The sequence below is a fragment of the Citrus clementina genome, unplaced genomic scaffold (assembly GCF_000493195.1).
Source record: "Citrus clementina cultivar Clemenules unplaced genomic scaffold, Citrus_clementina_v1.0 scaffold_3, whole genome shotgun sequence".
NCBI classification, from domain to species: domain Eukaryota; kingdom Viridiplantae; phylum Streptophyta; class Magnoliopsida; order Sapindales; family Rutaceae; genus Citrus; species Citrus x clementina.
Window position 1 is genome coordinate 32,965,611 of NW_006262339.1, and position 6,679 is coordinate 32,972,289.

Consider the following 6,679-nt stretch of genomic DNA (forward strand, 5'->3'; position numbering starts at 1 on the left):
CCACATACTCTAAAGCGGGCCCTGATCAATACTGTATTCATATATGAATAATGTAAATGAAACATAAAACATGTAAATTTAATATAAAACCTGTAAAACAACATTAAGTGTAAAATAAAACATAAATTATGTAAATAGAATATAAGACTTGTAAATAGAATATAAAAAAAGTAAGTTAACATAAGAGTGGTAAATCGGTGTATCAATGGTAACAAAACAAAAACTTACGAATATAACGTAAAACTTGTAAATCAACAATAAGTATCAAATAAAATACAAATTAAGTAAATGAAACATAAGACTTATAAATGGAAGGTAAAAGAAGTAAATTAACATAGGAATAATAAATTAGTGTATTATTAGTAAACAAAACAAAAATTTACAAATGTAACACAAAACCTATAAATCAACATTAAGTGTAAAATAAAACATAAATAATATAAAAATAATAATACTTGTAAATAGAGGGTAAAATAAATAAATTAACATAGGAATTGGGGTATTATTAGTAAACAAAATAAAACTTACAAATGTAACCTAAAACGTTTAAACTAACATTAAGTGTAAAATAAAATATAACTTGTGTAAATAGAACAGAAGACTTGTAAATAAAATGTAAAAAAAATAAATTAACATAGGAGCGGTAAATCGGTGTATTATACTATTATTGATAACAAAACAAAAATAAAAAATATAACATAAAACTTGTAAATCAACAATAAGTGTCAAATCAAATAGAAATCAAATAAACAAAAATAAGACTTATAAATGGAAGATAAAACAATTAAATTAACATAAGAGTGATAAATTGGAGTATTATTGGTAAATAAAACAAAAACTTACAAATATAACATAAAACCTATAAATCAACATTAAGTATAAAATAAAATATAAATTATATAAACGAAACATAAAACTTATAAATGGAAGGTAAAATAAGTAAGTTAATATACAAATCATTAAGAAGATAAAAACTTACAAACATAAAATAAGAACTCATTATAATAATGATTACCTTATATATTGATTTTGTTTCTAAATTTGAATAATAACAGTTGTGGTATATGTAACATATGTAATGATATATGTGAAATTTTATAAAGGATAAAACTTGTTCTCAAAATTAAATTTTAAAAAGTATACCTTTTTTGTTTTTCGAAGCTATTTGTAAGTTAGGGTGATATCGCATCCTTCTAAATCTCCTCAATAGCAACTTCAAATGATTTTTAAGTACAAGTAAGAAGCAAAGGTTAAAAATACATGAAATATGTATAAAACAAAAAAAAATTAGATCTAATTGTATTGATATATCATATATGTCTAGTAATATAAGAATATCTTTTTTATTTTGTTTTGACTTGATCCACCTCAAGAAAAATAATTTTACTTAATTAACCAGTGCAGTTAACAATACTATGACAAAAAATGAAAAAAAAAATTATGAATGTCTTAGAATGAATATAAAATTTATGGTTAAACTAGCTCAATAAAATGTATTCTAATTGTTTTCAATACAATTATTTTTTTAAAATTGATAAGTGACTTTTTTTTGTTTAATTAATCAAACGAATAAACTTTTTTTTTTTAAAATGAAAGTTCAATATTGATTTACAAGTTTCATGTTATTTTTATAAGTATTTTTTCTATAGTTTTTAAATACCAATTTACCACAGTTATATTAATTTTCTTATTTTCCCACTTTTATATTAATTTACTTTTTTATCTTTCATTTACTAGTTTTACTTGTAATTTACAAAATTTATGTTTATCATAGTATTATCGCGCGCACACACGCGCGCGCGCACACACACACACACACACACACACACACACACACACACACACACACACACACACATATATGTAGACAGGGAGAGAAGCTTATAACAGCCCGATCGATTATCCTTTTAAAACCCCCTTTCAATTATGCTCTATTTAATATAAAAAAAAATCATTTCTTTCTAAATTATCACCCTTCATTTACACATGTTTTAATTTTTAACAGTTTTATGTTATTTCCAACAATTTGCTCACTCTTAAATTTTTTTATAGTCTATTTATCTTATTTTTTATATAAATAATTCTTTGAAGTTTTGTTATTTCTATATCTCCAAATTTTTTCTCTCTACAAAATTAAAAAATAACAGTTTCCCTAATATTAAAAATAATTAATCTGAGAAAATAAAGAAAAGAAAAAAAAGAAAATTTTAAATTTGAATAGATGACAGAGTTATGGATTGAAAAAATCATGAAAATGAATTGACAATGAATCTAAAGAATTTACAGAAATGACTCGGGAAAAAAAATATATATGACACACTTGAGCATAAAAGAGGAGAGAAAATATTTGGGATTAATTATATTTGTGTTTGTTTGTTAATTTAGTAGGAAAGGGGTTTTATCAAGATGTTATAGGGGTGTTAAAAGCACTATTCTGTATGTCTGGGCTCGTTTCTATTCAAATAAATTTGTCAATTTATTAACACAAGGGTGGTGATGACTCCTCCAACTAATAGTCTAGCCGCACCCACAAACAAGGGCTGTTGGTGTAATGTTCACTAATTACATAATGAGTTGGACTATTGGCACCCTTCTCATCTCCTCATAAAACCCCCTTTTTATTTATTTTCATTTTATTTTTAAAAATGCCTTTTTTTTAGACACACTTTTTTAAGTTCTTAATTTTCATTTGATTTGTTTTATTGTTAAAACTCAAAGTATTATTGTGCTATTTTTTAATTATTTTCAATTTTATAATTAATCTACACACAAATTAAAAAGTTATATGGGTATAAGTTTTTTAGTGTTAATCATTGGTTGAAATAACACATATTTTAAATTATAATTTCAAAGTAATTTTAAGTATAAAAATATTTAATCAATAAGAAATCAAAAGAGAACAATAGATTATTCTAAATTTGTACAATTTATTTTAGTTAAATAGGAAGTAACATATAGAATTTTTTTTTTAAAAAAATGATTGATTATGAATTAAGTAATTTATTGGAAAAAAAATCTATATGTGTTTAATTTTCAATTGTCTTTAATTATACTTTTATTTAAAGTGGGGTTTTGTAAGAAAAATGTAGGGGTGCCAATAGCTCTACTCTTACATAATACATAGACAGTTATTAGGAATTTAGGATAGCACAAGAGCTCGAGCTTTGATCGGGCTTGAGCCTGGCCCAATGGTTCGAAAAAACTCAGGCCCATCCCAAGCTCTTGGATTTCAAAATAAATTATATATATGTAGCAAATCAGGACCAAAATATCGGTTTTGCCAACATTTTTGGAAACATTTCTTCGGCCTCACAATAAAGCTAGCAAGTAGCAACAAGAAGACTTGGGTTAAGAAATCAATCTAATTATTTGGTATCACTAAAATTTGGGCTCATGAATTCTTAAGGCCAACAATAAAAAATATTAACATGTGATATATAGTCCATATTACACTAACCATAATAATGTGTTATAAATTTAACACACCATAATATAATAAGCTAATGATGCCTCTTTGAATTAAAGGGAAGTTTCCGCTAATAAACCATAATTAACTGCAGCATCAAATGACCTTTCAATTAATTCACTTGATTAGGTACTAATAATTAAACAAACCCAAATAAATGTAGCCGTGCGTTTCAAAACAAGATTGAAAACCCTAGATTCTGCTAATCTAGAGTAGGGTTGACAATGGGACGGGATGGGATGGGATTTACCAATCTCAGACCCATTCCGTATATACAAATAGGATGAAAAAATGTCCCAGTCTCGTTCTTATATTTTTTTTTGGACAAAAATATGTCTCAATCTCATCCCAAAAGAGATGGGATCCTGCAGGATCCTATTCCAATTGGAAAAAATTTCATTCTTAATCCATAATGAGACGAAATTTGTCAATCTCACTCTCGTCTCGTATATGTAATTGAAATAAAAAAATATCTCACTTCCGTTCCAATTTTTTTATAAGATAAAAATATATCCTAATTATATTTTAAATAGGATAAAATCCCATAAAATCTTATCCCATTAAGAAAAATTGCGATCCCTAATCTAGAGTCGGTAATTTAGCAAGTTTATTATCAATTTTTATATAGAGTTTCATTACCTTTTTTTTATTTTTAATTTCTTAATTTATCCTTTATGTAGTCCCTTACACGTACAAGAAGAGGGGACACACCTCATAAATGTCAACATTTGTACGGGTGCTACGTTGACGTCTGACAGAAAGACACAAAAGATTTTATCGATCGAATATTTACATGATCAATTTATTTTGTCTTGATTCATTGCTTTTGATAAAGACACAAATAATTATAGGCCTTTGCGTGGCCCCTTTTCGATCTTCTTCACATTCCAATCAATTTGTATTATTTATTGGGGAGAAATTTCTGTGGAACTGTTCCACCGACCCAGTTAACGTGATGTGATAGCTCACTGTTATTTTATCACATGGTCGAGTAATAAGTCCCTTACTTAAAACGAGTAATAAGTCCCTGTTTTTTTAAATATTAAATTTAATAAATCTCAAAGTGAGGCACATTGATGATTTTGTTTGGGAAGTCCTCTATGTTACGTTTAACGCAACATATACTCACATACGATAATAATATCCCTTGGTGAGGTTTATTACTGTTATTATGAGTGTGTTAAGTTATGTTCAGTGACTTTATTTTGAATTCATTACTCTGCCGTATGATAGAATATTAATAGATTGTCTCACTATTTCGGCTTTAATTACAAACTAGTGAGACAACTCTGCTTAAATTTTTCTCCATTCATTGACTAGAGTGGCTTTGCTTGCGGGATACGGAAAACGTCTCAAGAGTTGTAATCAATCATTTAATTAAATTTAATTTGTCAATTGTCTTGTTTTGAATTAAGTCAATCCGGTTTGTTTCGTTAAAGATGGCCAAATCAAACTGGCCATTTCTAGAAAAATTTATTAACGAATAAGATGTATAATGGATCATCGTTTATTAGCATAGTCCAATTGAAGATGCATGCTTCTTTGTAATTAATTAATATAGTGATTAGACGCCTTACTTAATTGAATTATCAATAATTTAATCTGTCAAGATTCTTGCTTTGCATGTACAAATCCATTATGAAGTTTGTTACAGTTCATGCCTACAAAAATGAACAGATTGGGCATGAGTGATGTCTTACTAGCTAGGAGGCCCAAGATTTCCTCCTGTTAATTATGTTACAGTATCTTTATTTTTCTTAACTAAATAATGATAGAGTTATATATATATTATAAAAATAAATGTGTATACACTGATTTAGAATGAAAAAATTTGTTGTATAAAACCGTCATAGACCTCTATAACTATTTTCATTAACCATCATTACTTTTCAATCAATTTGTACACATTCCACATCAATTTGTATACATTTATTCATTCAAAATTGTTTGTAGCTCTATCATTATTATTTACAGTAATATTGTCGCAACAATTTTGGAGGCATTAATAAAAAGAAAAGAATGTTATTTTTTCAAATGAACCTAGAAGTAATATAAGAATAATAATAACAAATCTACAATAATTTTTATTTCACTTTTAAGGTTAATTTGGAAAAATTAACATTTTTTTAATTAATGTCTTCATAATTGTTGCAAGGGTATTATTGTAAAAAGTTAAAAAAGGGAATGGTAAGAGTGCAAGTATAATTAATAAAAGGAATATTTAGGGATATTTTTTAAAATATAAAAACTAAACAAGTATTTAACTCAAAATATAAAGATTAAACAAATATTTACCCGACCTTACTATATCTTATGCTGACACATAATCGATAGGTATTTTTACTTTTGCACTTGAGGAAGTCATTATTCTCACCCATATATAAGGTCCGGCCCATTAATAGTTATACATTTACTCAATAATCAATATGTTGGTGTAAGAAAGTAGGAAGAATACTAGAATTCTCATTGCTCTCTCATGTTTGTCTCCATATTAATAGTAGTGGTTGTGGGAGTGTGTTGGGTTGGATAAGGCTTGTCAAAATCCAACCTAACTCATTATTGAATGAGTTGAAATAAAATCAATCCAGTCCAATTAAATAAATATGTTCAACATAATCTAATTCAATTCTTAATTTATCATATTAGGTTGGGTCGAGTTGATTGGATTGAAGGTAAAATTAAAAATTTAAAACTAAAATAAAGAAAAAGATATAAAATTTGAAATGAAACTTATTAAAATCAAATATAAATCTATTATAATATGAAATTTTCATTTATCGTCTAGTGTTTGATAAAGAAAACTAAAGCCTGCCATCTTAAAATTAAGAAACTTTTGACAATGAACTTCTAGACATGCGTATTCTATGAAAATAAATAAACCAATTCAATATTACAAGTTCAAATTACAATTAAGAATGAATAAATGAAAGAAATACATTATTTTAATTGAGAATTGAGATTTAAGAGGGTGATTTTAGTTTTTGAATTATAATCTATGGCAGTAGATACGAGAACAAAATAATCTCTTTTATAAAATAATAAAAAGAGGTTAAAATGTTGCCCTCACATTTGGAGGGTAACAGCCCTGACCACTCGGCCAAAGTCTCTTTTATGAAAGCAGTTCAAATCCCCACAAATGTATTGTAGGGATAATTCTTTTGTTAACTATGTATAATCGAGTGAATGTAGTTTTCTCCCTTGCCAAGTGTGAGA